Source organism: Erythrolamprus reginae, chromosome 4 (genome assembly GCF_031021105.1).
Source record: "Erythrolamprus reginae isolate rEryReg1 chromosome 4, rEryReg1.hap1, whole genome shotgun sequence".
NCBI classification, from domain to species: domain Eukaryota; kingdom Metazoa; phylum Chordata; class Lepidosauria; order Squamata; family Dipsadidae; genus Erythrolamprus; species Erythrolamprus reginae.
In genome coordinates, this window is record NC_091953.1 from 60603408 (window position 1) to 60619818 (window position 16411).

At 37.9% G+C, this 16411-nt stretch overlaps 1 long non-coding RNA gene across 1 annotated transcript in view; it reads left to right on the plus strand.

Moving 5' to 3' along the window:
- The window catches only part of LOC139167313 (uncharacterized), a 57164-nt gene extending 41572 nt beyond the window's left edge, over positions 1–15592 (plus strand). The window contains exons 4-5 of the long non-coding RNA XR_011559101.1: positions 1719–1944; positions 15181–15592. This is a non-coding gene — a long non-coding RNA (uncharacterized lncRNA). The remainder of the gene's footprint in view (positions 1–1718; positions 1945–15180) is intronic.
- The last annotated feature ends 819 nt before the right edge of the window (positions 15593–16411 follow it).

Here is a 16411-nt window from a genome sequence, read left to right on the forward strand (position 1 = left end):
GTGGTATCACTATCAGGTCTCATCTCACTTTTAAAACTGAAATATCCACAGTGGGACATCATTGTAGTCACTCAGCAGAGAGATCTTTAGCATAGCAATACTCTTCCACCTAGGACGGAGAACTCTACAAATTGGCCAGGAATAAATGTTCCAATATAAAATAAATAGCTACTGCTGAATGTGTTTATAAGTTAGACATACTAACTTATAGAGTGGAGCTAGCCTACAAGGATGGGAAGACACTGCTCTTTAGCCAATCAGAACCGAGTCTGTAGTATAAAAGCATCCCTCTATTATCACTCCCCCTCTTTTGGTGAGGAACAACCAGGAGCGGGCTACTGCCTGGATGGAGGGGAACGCAGTGGGGTAGCGAAAATGGAGCTCCACCCCAGAGCACTCATTTTGCACTGGAAGATGTTGAAAGAAAATGCAGGGCATCCTGCATAAGCCACGTCCATGGTGTGGTAGTAACAATTTTGGTAGCCCTTCACTGGGAACAATGGTCAGACTATAGTGTTTCTCCGGTAGTAAAAATAATGCCCTCAAACAGTCATGAACCAGAGAACACAAGAATAATGTGAAAGCTCCAAGTCAGGAAGACAGACCGTGGAGGGGCTTGGAGACTAGCTCCACCCTATGAGAAGGGGCAAATTAGGTAGGTCCAATGCCCATTCTCCATAGTGGGTGGAGCTAGCCTTCAAGGATGGGACATGTTCATTTGAGTTCTCCTTACTGTCTTGAAACAACTTCCTGTGGCTAATAGAAACATAGAAAAATAGAAAAAGAAGACTGACAGCAGGAAAAGACCTCATGGTCCATCTAGTCTGCCCTTATACTATTTCCTGTATTTTATCTTAGGATGGATACATGTTTATCCCAGGCATGTTTAAATTCAGTTACTTTGGATTTACCAACCACGTCTGCTGAAAGTTTGATCCAAGCATCTACTACTCTTTCAGTAAAATAATATTTTCTCATGTTGCTTCTGATCTTTCCCCCAACTAACCTCAGATTGTGCCGCCTTGTTCTTGTGTTCACTCTCCTGTACACTTCACTCCTGAACCTTATTTAACCCTTTAACATATTTATTTATTTATTTATTTATTCAATTTTTATGCCACCCTTCTCCTTAGATTCAGGGCAGCTTACAACATGTTAGCAATAGCACTTTTTAACAGAGCCAGCCTATGGCCCCCACAATCCTGGTCCTCATTTTACCCCCCTCGGAAGGATGGAAGGCTGAGTCAACCTTTAGCCGGTGATGAGATTTGAACCGCTGACCCTCAGATTTACAGTCAGCTTCAGTGGCCTGCAGTATAGCACTCTACCTGCTGCGCCACCTTAAATGTTTCGATCCTGTCCCCTAATAGTTAATAGCTAATAGTTTGAAATTGACATAACTTTCAGCACAAGCTGCAAATCAACAGTTATTTTAACATTCAAGACTCTGGGATGGGGTCTATATTTTGTGTACTGAAGTCCAATGAAGTCCAATGTTATGCTCATTTCAGTTCTAGAATTAAAAAGGATTTGAAATTTAAAATTTTCAAGGAACCAGAGAAGCAGAAAAACCAGTTAAAAGAAAAGCAAGTAACTTCATAATGAGACACCTTTAATAAATAAATAAATGAAGCACTGTTTTCTAAAATGACAAAAGTAATTTTCTTACATTTTTATAAAATCTCTCTTTCCACTAACTTGTTTGAATTTCTCATCAGATTTCCTCTGCTTGAAAGGAATGCATCATTATTTTGGCAATGATATTTGTCAATACAACAGATCCTTTACCAATTCTATAACTTTGGTCCATTCATCAACCTCTTGCCTGCAATCTCCAAGTCTTTCACTGTGGCTTTAGTTGAGGCTGTGGACGTTTGGCTTTTACAAGTGAATGGAAACAGGGGCAATAATTACTTCCTTGGTACTTTCCTTGTGGGCTATGAGGTAAGCTGTTTAGCTTAAGAAAACAAACCTGTTAGTTGAAGTGCAAGTAGAAGTCAAGTAAACTGCCATCTCATTTTATGAGAAACTTCGATAATCAAATTGACACAATTTTGGCTGTTACATAAATATTGATAAACTAATCATAGCATCCAACAGAGGCATTCCCAAATGGTTCTTTAAAATAAAACTGCATAATGCTAAATAAGTTCCTTTATTTCTGTCAATGACCAACATAACACTATAACCAGATATAAATAAGAATAATGAAATAATGGGGCAAATAGTGAATGAATAAAACAAAGGTGGAGAATATCAGGCCCATGTGAGCTCTTGAAAAGCATAGAGTAGACATAGTGTAATACACAGTAGTTATAAAATAACTAACAACTGTATCAGGCCAGTCAATATGATATATAGGTATATGATACAGACTCTCCCCTCATAACAGATATTTTGTTTGAATAGTTTTGCTTTTCTTTCATAAAAGACTGTGAAATATTGCACCCAAGGGGAATGCTAAGATTTATCATCGAACTGAGACCTGAGCTCACATTTTCATGCCTGTGAATAAAATACTTTTTATATATTTCTTCTGAACACAAGAGTACAATCAGAATGAGACTTTAATTATTAGTACTTGGACATTGGGCAGCAGTCTCTTTATAGCTCTTTCTTTCTCTTCTCACAAGGGAAAGCTGCTTTGTTTAATCTCCATCTCTTTCCAAAGTTTTAAGATCTTTCTGCTGTGGGCTTCTGTTTCTGGAAAGATGGTGTGGCTTCTCTTCTATTTATAATTTCTCTCTATAGATCTCTGGTTCCCAACGTGGGGCGCAGTCGCCACAAGGGGGCAATTTGATTTTGGGGGGGGGGCAATTGGAAGCTTGTTTAAACCAAGTTAATGGCCTTTTAGGCTTCCTCCGCATGAGTAGGAATTTACTGCATGCCCAGAAGCAAAGAAAGGCCGAAAATGCCCAAAATCTCATGTGTGCAAGCATCCTGGTGTGAGATTTTGATTTTTTTTCACCTATTTCTTTGCTCCCGCGCATGAGCAGAAGCAAAATCTCATGCAGGGGTGCCTGGGGGCATGGGGAGACCTGCGTGTGGACAGCGGGAATGTGCAGATGCTCACGCATTGCCGTTTCCGCTACTGGGACCGCAATCCCAGGCATACCGGGGCAGCCCACCCCTGCTTGAAAATATGTAGATATTTTTTTGTCAACGTGTAGATTGATAGATAACTTGTCAGAGTGCTAGGTTCTAGAAACTCCCTAGCGTTTTTGGACTCAGTTTGGTCTAGCATAGTGAGTCTTCGGAGAGGGGCGGCATACAAATCTAATAAATTGAATTGAATTGAATTTCCTAACTGAAACTATGGGTAAGTCTGTCCATATGAGTTTTCATCATGTCTTCTGGCTGATTGTTGGTGTCCATGGATGCGTTCTACCACTCTTGCAGTTGATGTTCATGTCGCAGCCAGTTTGTGATGGCCACTTTTAGCAGACATTATGTTTTCAAATCTCCCAGGCTCAAAAATTTGGACATACTAGTACCAGGATGTATACCATTCAGTCTGCTAATGTAATACTTATGGTGCCAGTATATCTGCATAACTTCCTTTTTAAGCATCAGACTTTATGTTTGGATGGATGGATGGATGGATGGATGGATGGATGGATGGATGGATGGATGGATGGATTTACAAGGGAAGCCAAACTTAATTTTTATTTCCAAAATGCTTCTAGGAAACATAAAGATCCTAAATGCCTTATTAAAACTGGTAGATAATGGAAGTTGTGTTGCTTTTATTTTGAAAGCAACTCCATCTTTTTTTTTCAATTTATACCTTCACAGCCCTATTGATTTGGCTCTCTACAACAATCCCTGTTTTTTATGTGGCCCTTTAGGAAAGTTAATTGCCCACCACCTCTTTAGAAATATGCATGTCTATCCAGAAAAAATTAAAAAGGTAAACTGTGCTAGTTAAGAACATCTGCCAATATTTTTATAAAGTGACCATAGTGCACTTCCAAAACTCTAAAAATCTATTGCTACCATGTGCTCCAGAATCTATGCAGGATATAAAGAATATTCTCCAGAAAATATCAACATGGAATAGTTTCACTGAAAGAAAAATAGTTGATTTGGCCTGAACTGAGCTCTACCTGTCATACATACCATCATATCTATTTATAGCTAGTGACAGTAAAGTTCCAGAAAGTTTCTTACATCTGAAATGCATAAAGTGCTTGGTTTTTTCTCTTTCCTTGACTGATGAAAAAAGAATTAAATTAAGCTCAACTTTTACAAAAGAACATCAGAGCACAATTAGACTGGCTATAATTTAAATCTGAGTTACTGTTTAGCTGCCTTTATTTTCTTTAAACAAAAGTACCTAGTCATTTCCACAAGTAACAAATTGAACTATGTCTGCCCTTAAGCCCAGCTAGGGCTGGCCTTCAGACAAATTCATTACAGAAACTCACTGAGGGACAGTAATTTCCCTTCACTTACTGAAAGGCTGACTCAAAGCCTGAATATTATTTCACTATATTATGTCTGCTTTTGGCTCCAACATAGCCAGCTACCATTTCATTCCTTCATGTGAGCAGAATCATTATGAGTTTGCCCCTCCTCCTCTCAGATTTGTAAACTGTTAAAGTTTACACAGAAAAATAGTAAACTTGCATTTTAAGTGATGATTCTTTTAATCTTAATGACTGTAAGCTTATAACAATTGCTTAGGAGTGACTAATACAAACCCCATAAGTGAAATAAGGTAGAGCTATTCCTCTAACCTATAAATGAAGTTAGCCCTTGGGGATGGATGCTGTTTCACTATAATTTTCCATTTCAGGAAAATAATGAAATGATTTCTTGGACTGCTTTTTTTCCCCTCCACTTCTGGAACTAAGACAGGCGGATTGGTATAACTTTAACAGTTCCTGTGGGCTTCCCAAAGCAGACGGAACAAAATTCAAAAAATGGGAGGGGGTTTTTGCCAAAAGACCTTGTGTTATTTCAAATATTGAAGATAGCAGCTTTACATGGTTTTCTATGAAAGTAAAACATCAATATGAAGGATAAGTCTGTCATTTCCATTTTTTGCAGGATTTTGTAATTATATACATTTCAACTAGTCTACATAAATGTCCAAATAGTTATACAAATGTTCACACATGAAGTGGGCCTCTTTATTTATTGTATATGCATGTTTCCTATGGGGAGCATTACAAGCATTTTATTCTATAATAAAAGAATGTATGTATTCTTTTCCTCTAATGTATGGCTTGTTCTACATTAATAGCTATAAAACCTTTATAACTTTAAAAATAAACATTCATAGAATGTTCCATCATGAGTCTGAAAGCTTGGAAGACAAAATGTCCAGTCCCAATTGACCAACCCAGATTGCATCCTGCAATTTTATCCTGGGACGTGAATATTCATCTTCATTTGTAGACTCGTATGAGCATGATTGGAGTAAAAGTGGGCTTGAATCATTCGGTTGAAAACTGACTCTTATTATGTCTTTACATTGCTAACATAGCAGATAGCATGGGTACAAATAAATCTAATCTTCTCTACTTGTCTAAACTTCATATATATGATTTGAAAACTCCAACTCATCAAAACAGTAAAGGTCAATACTCATGAATCCATTCGTTGATGGCCATTATGTGTGAAAGACTGCAAGTTGGAATGTAAGAGGAATGCATGGCAGATAGCATAAATTAACAAATGGAAAGAATGGAAAACAGAAATATTGTGAATTGGTATCTTCTTGTGGCTGTTAATCCTGAATGACTTGCAGCAAAAGTTAGTGTCAGCATTCCAAATAGCACCTGAGAAATAAATCAAGTCCCAGTCCAATTCTCTCAATCAGAGCTCAATTTATTAACAGAACCATGTTGGCTACACCATTGTCATTCCGATTCTGAATAGTTCCCAGAGTCCTACCTAGGTTAAGGTTCATCTTACATCCCCCACACCCACAAGTTCATCATGAGAGCCAGTCCATGTATCAACTTCCTCTTCTCTTCAGTTGAAGCAGAACAAATGGTGACCTTGGCTTGGAGAAAGGAATCTTTGGTTGTGTCTTGCAATCTTCCCCTCTGATTACTCACCACCCCTCCCATCCCCCCTTGTGTTGTGTCAGGCCGAACTCTCTAACTCCACATGAAGGCTTTGGTCTGACAGTTAGCTAGACTGCATGATTCAATGATTTTGGATGGAACTGAAAATTGTAGCCTCGTTGATATAGTTGTATACTGATTGTTGGTTGATTGATTGAGTTGCCTTGTCCTATAAATAATTCCAGAGAAAAAGAATGGCAGAAGCAGTTAAATACATAGTAATAGAACAAGATAGAGAAAAGCAACATATAGAATTTTAGAGCTGAAAGATATTAATTAAACCATTGGGTTCAAACTCCTGCTCAGAGCAGAAATCCAAAGTAAAATATCCTTGCCAAACAGGAAATGTAGATAATTTATCTTGATAATTGACTCCACTATCAAAGTCTTCTTCGTCTTGAGAGTAAGATATTCAATTCAGATCTGCCTTCTTCTAATTTAAATTTCTTATTCTATATTTTTGTAATCTGAAACAATTGGAAACAAGACTTGACAATCATCCATGCGGCATTCTTTCAGGCATTTGAAATGCACTATTACATCAACTCTCGGTTTATTCTTTTCAGGGTAAAACATTTCTGGTTATTTTAATCTCCCTTTTGTCTTCTACAGCAGTGTTTCCCAACCTGGGCAACTTGAAGATATTTGGACTTCAACTCCCAGAATTCCCCAGCCAGCATTTGCTGGCTGGGGAATTCTGGGAGTTGAGATCCAAATATCTGCAAGTTGCCCAGGTTGGGAAACACTGTTCTACAGTATTGATCAGTTTTATGTATCTTTTATATACCTTTTATACATCTGAAATCTGTTATGTTTTTCCTCAATCTCTTCATTGATAACATTAACAACAAAATTGAACAATGCATGAATTGAAGAATGCTCTGTACCAGAGAGCTCTGCTTCCCTACCAGTTCACAAATGCGAGTCTGCATGCACATGAGCACTTGCTTTGCTTGAAGACACCTCATCTGCACATGCACACTGCTTTCTGTGCATGCACCATGCTTGCGCATTACTTCTGGGCGGTGGGCAGAGCTATGGTTCACGTGATCTGGAGAAAACTGGTTGAATACCATCTCTGCTCTGCACTCGATCTCTCTCTCCAGTTGATCAGTAGTGCAAATACAATCACCAGGTAAGCTATATTCCTCTTAATTGCATACTGCCCAGTCCATATTTAACTATGGTCTTAATAGAATGTCATGGGGGACTTTCATCTTGCTGAATTCAAGATGTATCACTTCCTCAGCATTCCTGTAATGCACCAAGGTGGTTTACTGATGTCAGGGGAAAAAATTAAATAAAACCAATCCTACGTAGCTTCTGCTCCGGCAATCTCACACTACTCACAAGAGCCTACAAAACTTTTGCCAGACCCATCCTTGAATACAGCTCATCTGTCTGGAACCCATACCACATCTTGGACATCAACACCCTTGAAAATGTCCAAAGATATTTCACCAGAAGAGCCCTTCACTCCTCCACTCGAAATAGAATACCCTACGAAAATAGACTAACAATCCTGGGTCTAGAAAGCTTAGAACTACGGCGCCTAAAATACGATTTAAGCATTGCCCACAAGATCATATGCTGCAACGTCCTAACGGTCAATGACTACTTCAGCTTAAACCGCAACAACAGAAGAGCACGCAACAGATTCAATCTTAATATTAATCGCTCCAAACTTGACTGTAAAAAATATGACTTTAACAATCGAGTTGTCGAAGCATGGAACTCATTACCGGACTCAATAGTGTCAACTAGTGGTAGTCACAAGGCAGGGGAAATCCCTGCGGCAGTAAGAGAGTGCACGTGCAGTAAGAGAGCCCACGTGCCTGGGTTCAGGTTCATAAGGTGAAAATGGTTCTTAAGAAGAAGCAAACAAATCTTAAACACCGGGTTCATATCTCGAAATGTTCGTATGAAGAGGCGTTCGCAAGAAGAGGTATCACTGCACATGTAAAGACACAAAAATGTACTGGAATGCAGAAAGCCCTACTGATCATGTAAAGGTAAGCTGAAACTGGAAACACCCACACCCGTATTATTGCATATTCAAGAGAATCTAGCGGTTTGATGGTATGAATCTATTTCACTGATAAGTTGTGTTATGGGTTCAGTGGCTCACCACCTCAGGATTCTAGCGGATCTTTCAGACACAGGTATACAGTTTCTGTGCCCTATAAAAGTTGGGGAAACCAGGAAAACTCCCACCTATGAGAAATGAATTCTTCTTGGGGGAAAAATTGAGTTCAAAGAGAAAATATTAATTAATCCTTTGTTGCCAGGAATGTGTGTTCTTTACTTTTTATCAGAAATGCATTTCCCAAACTCATTGCAAGACCTCTGCTGTCTCATTGTAGACAATGGCTCTGATTTGTATAAAGGGTCACAATCTTAACTTGTGGTCAGGGATTGTGGACTAGTATAAATTAATAACTTCTACAAATTCTGTCTGCACTTGCACAAGAATATATATTTTCTGACTTAAAGGCAAAGATGTGTCCATTTTTTAAAAAATTTCAGATTATATTAAAATGTTATTTTAGATACAATTCAAAATTAATAATAATAATAATAATAATAATAATAATAATAAATTATTGCAAAACACCACAAACATTTCCATTCTTTGTTCCTTTGTTTCTGTTTCATTAGTATATGCTTTGTTAGGCAGAATGATCAGAAAATTCATTAAAATAGATTTTAAAAAATAGATAAAGCAAGAAAACAAAAAAAGCTAATAGTTAAATCAATTAAGAGTAGAATTAAGATAAAGTTCTCAGATTCTAATGAATTCTACATGCAATTAAACACATTTTTAAAATCACAGTTAAAAATGAAGATTAAATGAATATCAGTGATTTGGAAAATTAACATGTTATAAAATTTGCATGAACTGTAGGATGCACTGCAGAACAGAAAATTATCTATTGATTCAATAATGCCATCCTCATGAGGACATTTGGAATTTTCTTTCTGGTGTGGCAGTTCAGTAACAGATTAAAACGTGCCAATGCTAAAGCTCTTTTTTATTTTGACACCAAGCAATCTAAAACCAGAAGATTAACTTTCCAAAAACATATGTTTTGTAAGCAAGATTGTTCTAGTTGTCCTTTATTGTTTAAGGAATTTGCATGGCTTATGCAAAAAGCCCATCACTATCAAAGTGCTGGTTACTTTCTCTTCTTCTTGAACATCTACTATGGATCCAAGAATATATTTGCATTAATTAAGAGAAAAAGAGAAGATCATATATAACCAGAGATGCATTCCTGCAAGTTTGGACCAGTTCTCTAGAACAGTGTTTTTCAACCAGTGTGCCGTGGCACACTAGTGTGCCGCGAGACATGGTCAGAGAGAAAAAAAGCAAGAGAGAGAGAAAAAAAGAGAGAAAGAAAGCAAGAGAGAGAGAAAGCAAGAGAGAGAGAGAGAAAGAAAGCGAGAGAAAGAGCGTGAGAGAACAAGAGAGAGAACAAGAGAGAGAACAAGAGAGAGAGAGAAAACAAGAGAAAGAAAGAGAGAGAGAAAGAGAGAGAAAGAGAGGGAGGGAAGGAGAGAGAGAGAAAGACATAGAGGAAGGGAGGGAGGGAGAAAGAGAGCAAAAAAGAGAGGAAGGAAGAGAAAGAAAGAGGGATGGAGAGAGAGAGAAAGAAAGAGGAAGGAAGGGAGAGAAAGAGGGAGGGAGAAAGAAATAGAGTGAAGGGGAGGAAGAGAGAGAGAGAGGATTTTTTTGTCCAAACTTTTTTTAGCCCTCCCCCCCTGCTCAATGTGCCCCAGGGTTTCATAAATGTAAAAAATGTGCCACAACTCAAAAAAGGTTGAAAATCACTGCTCTAGAACCATTAGTGGAAATTTGCCACTTGCCCACTTGCCAAAGCAGAAGTGATGGCTGGCTATATTGATCCTCCAGCTTGAAATCTATCCACAAGTGCAGAGAAGTTTAGCCTAAGAGCAACAGGGTTAAACTTTCGGTGTGACCCTGAACTGGTAACAACAGTAAGTAGAACACTATATAGTGTCTTTATATTTCAATTTTAGACTTTTTTAGATTTACATATTATTCTGTCAATTCTCATGCCTTTTTTACAAAGATTGGACTATTTGTCTATAAATGAAAAGAAAAGACATTAACATGGGACCAGGGAGGAGAGGAATATCAAATAAATATCCCCCCCCCCCACATCATTGGAGAACTTGCCACGTGGATAATACCTGGGCAAAGCAAAATTATTGTATAAGACATTAAATCATATTTACTTTTATTTTTAAAAACTCTGAATATTTTAAAGATTTACAATCTGATCCGTTGACCAGTTGATTTCTAAGGCAGAAGTTTTCTTGCATTTAATAAATTTGTACAGCCATATCCTGCCATACTAACTCAACTGGAAAAAGTTGTAATGGATGTTAATAAACAACAATTTGGAAAGATATTGAGGTAAAAAAAATAACAATATTAGTTGTTGTATCTCTTTTTTCTTTTTTAAAAAAATATTTTTTATTGTGTTACAAAGATTAAAAAAGAAGAGCAAGTATCTATTATTTTACATCGTTATTTTGGAACATAAACATAATTATATAATTCTTACGCTTAATTTCTGTTCTGTCTGGGTGCCCCCAGACTTCAACACCAACTGGAAAAAGCAGCCAGACACGCTGGTAAAAGCAAAAGCACTTTATAGTGTGAAAAATAAACACAGAGAAAAACCTGTTCTTCCCAACAGGCAGGCTATGAGACTTCACAGCAGAGTCCTGATGGCCAGACAATACAGCAGACTTCTTGCTGGCACACCCACCACTGTAGAGAATAAGACCCACACCTTTTCCCCCCAAGGTTTCAGTATTCAAAGTCACAAACCAGAATTCCAAGACGCCAAAGATCACAGCCAGGTCCCAGGACTCCCAAAGATAATACTCCACAAGCCAGGAAGGGTGGGTCTGCCTTTTCAGCCTTTCCAGAGAGCACCACACCCAAACCCAGCTGTTGCCTCTTTAGTGCTGAAAGTACCTGGCTAATTGTCCCCTTCGTTGTGTTGCTCTTCTCTGCCGGAGATCGATTATTGCTTGTGCATTTTCATCTAAGGAATCCAGGCTGCTTGCTGGGGAGAGCTCTCTCTCGGGGGACTCTGGCTGTCCTCCCTCTCCCTCAGCCTGAGATTCCTCCTCCCCGTCTGCCTGAACCTCCTGTTCCTCATCCTCCCCCTCTGAGCAGGAAGCCGGCAGAGGATCAGCCGTTCCCTGAGGGGCCTCAGACGGAATCACAACAATTTCTAAGTTGTTGATGTACATATTTCATATCGTTTCAAAACATAATCGTCATTGTGTCATAAAAATTAGATTCAAAACTTTCTATATAAATACTTGGTATGGTACTGCCCTTCGTTGCCCCCCTCCCCTCTTTGAACTGTTTTGTAACAGTTCCAGATTTCTTTTACTTATTGGTATGCGGCATATGGCGGCCGCGGTTCTTATAAAATAAAATAAAAGGATGGATCCGTGATATTACTACAATTACATTAAAATTAAAACCAGAGACCTTTCTTTTAGGCATAATAAATCAAAAACTTAAAAAAGATCATTATTATTTGATTCAGCACATAATCACAGCAATAAGAATTATAATAGCACAAAACTGGAAAAAAGAAGAAACACCAACAGAAAGAGAAATGATTAAAAAAATATATGATTGCGCAGAAATGGACAGACTAACCCAAAAACTCAAGAATAAAGAAGACTCAAAATATTATGAAATTTGGAATAAATTTTATGAATGGGTAGAAACAAGGAAGAAAGAGAAAAAATTAAAACTAAAATTAAAATAAGACACATAAAGACAATAATGATAGTGAATAAACAGTACGTTCTGAAAATTATTAAATAATTTGATACCAAGATCAATCCAAACTGATTTTAGATAGAGTGTATGACAGGAAAAAAAAAGTTGTTGTATCTCTTATTTATTTATTTATTAGATCTCTATGCTGCCCTGCTCGAGGCAACTCAGTATCTTAAATACTGGATATCTGAATACAATAGCTAGAAATATCTGAAAATGAAAGCTAGAATTATGTTTTCAAAGGCATGATAAGAAGCATATTTATGCTTCTTAAAAATCACATTTCTATGGAATCTTCCGTTCATTATGACAATACATAAAAGCTAGAATTAATACTTTTTGTTTTGAATTGGTACTTTTTTTAAAAAAAAAGAAACCTCACAAAACATTTTCCTGAAACTGCTCGAAGAAGCACTCGGGTCCCCTGGTACAAGACCATGTACTCTTGCCAGCCTTCTTTTTTCTAAAGTTCATAATACTCTACATTATTTCTATAATCCCATGTAATTTTAAGCATCAAAACCCAAAATAAATAATTTCATTTCTTTTAGTTTCTTGTAAAAAGTCAAATAGTGATCCCCACGTAGAAATAATTTTTTTCAAAGTATTTTCTTTAATCAAAGCTGTCAATTTCACCATATCTGACCATTCCACCAGTTTTACCATCCATTCTTCCATTGTACGTTTTGCTAAGTCCTTCCATCTTTGTGCATCTTTGTGCTTATTGCCACTGTTATCATATATAGAAACAGAGTTAGATAAGACATTTCAAACGGTTTGTCTATTAAATCCCAAAGAAAAATCTATGGTTTCAATTATACATTTACTTTTTAAATCTTCTGAATCAAAATACATATTTATCGCAATATTTTCTAGCTTTCTTTGTCAATCAACAATGACAAAGAAGGCTACGAGGAATTAATAGCACTACTCGCATTTTATTTCATTACTAAACAAGCCATGACCCATTGGGTCATTGTTTCAGAAATATTACTTTGCCTAAATAGAGAAATAGGGAAAGAGTATGAACATGAACATGCAATGAATCGGTGGGAGCAGAAGTGAATTCTGAATTCCTGTAGGCTTCCGCATTGAATTTAGTTGTGAGAAGCTGGAAGTGAATGTTGAAAATCTTCCTTGCTCCCCTTACTTACTGTATTTTTCAGAGTATAAGATGCTCTGGAATATAACTCCATAGTTTTGGGGGAGGAAATTAAGAACAAAAATCTGTCTCTGCCTACCAGGATCCATCGGTATTCATCGGGCTGGGGTCCTGTCAGTGTGTGAGAGAGTTGAGGACTGTTTGGAAACTGAAACAGTATTTGCTACAAATGCCACCCCTCTCCGAGGACTTGGGGCAGCTTACAGCATATTAAAAACAATAGAATACAACAGCTAAATCTAATTAATTACAACTGAGCAACAAGGAAGGAGATAGCAAGGAGCCTGGGCATGGCTTAGCTCAATTGTTCTGTACTATAGCTATATGCTGTGCTGATCTCTGAAACTAAAACTGAAACTGAAACTGAAACTCCTCTCCTCTGCTCATGTTTTGCTTGTATTTACTACCACATTGGAAAAAAGGCTTTGGGTATTGTATATTTACTTCATGCATTATGTTATACATAAAGACACTTATTTGCAGCAAATACCAAAAAGCCAGGTCAACTTCAGCACATTATTGCAGCCTAATTCACCATGAGCAGCTGATTGGCAGGGGGAATGGCCTCCCAGAATACCCTCAATCAGCTATTCCAAGTTGCAGGGATTGTCACAGACCATTGCTTTCTCCGTGTGTCATGTTTTTGGCTGCATTCGATGTATAAGATGCACCCAAATTTTCACTCTTTTAGGGAGAGGAGTGCATCTCTGAAAAATATGGTACTTCTTCCCTTCTTCCCTGTTCCTTCCTTCCTTTTGTCCTCTCTCCTATTTCCTTTCTTCCTCCCTCCCACCCTCCCTCCCTCCTTCCCTCCTTACTTGCTTAACCAAAATTCCAATCCCAATTGGGTCGTAAATCAAAAACAAACAGCATGCTTGTTTTCTTCCGGTGTACCTATCAGACGTATTTGTTAGATAGCATTTCAACAATTGAGTTAGGAAGGGTTTCATTTGGATGGACATCATTAAAATTTGGTACTGTTACAGGAGATGGCAGGTTGTATTAATAATACATTTATTTATTGAAAAATTAGCAGGAGGGATTGCATTCTGCATTCTAGTGGCATAACACTAAAAATAACTTTATGAGAAATAACTGAATGATTTCAATATGCATAGTCCTGTGCTAGCATATCCAATCCTACCCAAGACTAGCAATAATCTTTGTAAGTCAGAAAGTACTCAAAATTGTTTACCAGTGTGCAGAAAAAATGTTTGAGATAACTTACAAATGAAATATTGTATATATGGATTACAAATTATGAACTATATTTAGTAATGTAGTCCGCTGTAAGGAAAGATTCTATATAAATATTCAGTTTGCATTAGTGGCAGGATCAAATCATCCTTTTTTGTTTAAAATATTTAAATTAAATTTTGATCATAAACGATCAGCAGTAATTTTTTTATCAAATGAGAACTTACCTGACTTAGTGTATGAAAATCATTTGCTACTCATTGCTTGCTTTAAAATGCCACTGAAACCATCTTTAGATTTCCAGTACTGTACTGGAAAATGCATATACAGTGTTCCCTCAATTTTCGCAGGGGATGCGTTCCGAGACCACCCGCGAAAGTCGAATTTCTGCGAAGTAGAGATGCGGAAGTAAATACACTATTTTTGGCTATGAACAGTATCACAAGCCTTCCCTTAACACTTTAAACCCCTAAATTACCATTTCCCATTCCCTTAGCAACCATTTAGATTATTATTCACCATATTTATTTATTAAAGTTTATTTTTTTAAAAATTATTAAAAGCGGATGAAAGTTGGGCGATGACATACAATGTCATCGGGCGGGAAAAACCATGGTATAGGGGGGAAAAACCACGAAGTATTTTTTAATTAATATTTTTGAAAAACCGTGGTATAGACTTTTCACGAAGTTCGAACCAGCGAAAATCGAGGGAACACTGTATTGTAGCTTTGAAAACCCAGTGTGGTTGCTATGTGAGTTTTATGAAATTTGTATATATACATAACATGCACATTTTAAAGGCTGTACTTAATGATAACTTTGTTCGAACTTAGGTCTGAAGAATGATAGGCACTATCTAATGCACTGGACTTCTTTTTCTTTTTACTTTTGAACTATGCACAGGTCAAAGTGTCTTGTCAAAAAACAGAAGAGAGGCAATGGATCAGGAAAGCATACAAGAACTGGAATTATACTTTATGTGTAATAATTGACCTTTTGCAGAGTAAAGGCTGAAGCAGTGAGCTTCTCAAAGAGACGCTTGAAAGTATTTTCTATCCCTTGAGCCTGAAGAAGATTGAGAAGGAGGGGAGATTAAATTTGGACTCAAAGAACCAATGCATTAAATTTTATTTTCTTGTTTGTGAAACTGAAAGAGGTGAAGGGAAAGATAGGCAGAAAGAAGTTAAGTGTAGCTTGAACTCTGAAAGTCACATCTATATTTCTTTCAAAAGAATATTATAAAATCAAAGAACAGTTTTAGATCTACAAATTCTATTTTCTAAGCATGTTTTTTTTTGTTTACTGTCTACACAACGTAATATAGGAAACAGAATAGGTTGGATGTACTTAGAGGTATGGCCTTTTCAGATTAAAAGGAATGAACAATGCAATTCTCAAAAGAAATTCTCAAACATGATTTCTCAAAAGTCATATTTCTTTCAGTGAAAATTTCTTGCATGTGCGTATAAAATACATATAAAACAATTTTAAAAAACACACTTCCAAGAAGAAATTATAAAAATACTAAAAATAAGTCTTGAATAAGTCTTATTCATACACAGAGAAGAAATTTGTTTGTTTGTTTGTTTGTTTAGTTTGTTTGTTTGATTTATATGCCACCCCTCTCCGAGGACTTGGGGCAGCTTACAGCAGGGGTCCCCAACCACCGGGCCGCGGACCAGTACCGGGCCGCGGGGCATGTTGCACCGGTCCATGGAGTCAGCAGCTGCCAGTCCTCCTGCCGCCGCCCCCTCCCTCCAGTGCTTCATCTCCCGCTGGGAAAGAGGCCTCGGGAGGCAGGTTCTGCCGGCCACAGGGCGATGGACGGGACAGAGGGGCGGGAAGGACCAGGAGGCTCAAGCCTCTTTTGGCTTCTGCCGTGGCACGCCTTTGCGTTTTTGGCTGGGGGGAGGGAGGCAGGAGGGCCGGCCTGACCCCCTCCCTCCAGCGCTTCACCTGCCGCTGGGCAAGAGGGCTTGGGAGGCAGGTTCTGCCAGCCACAGGGCGATGGTGGGAAAGAGGGGCGGGAAGAACCAGCACCCCCATGCTTAATCCCGCCCCCAACCACACCCCTTTCCGCCCCCACCGGGCCATAGAAAAATTGCCTTGCTAAAACTGGTCCCTGGTGGAAAAA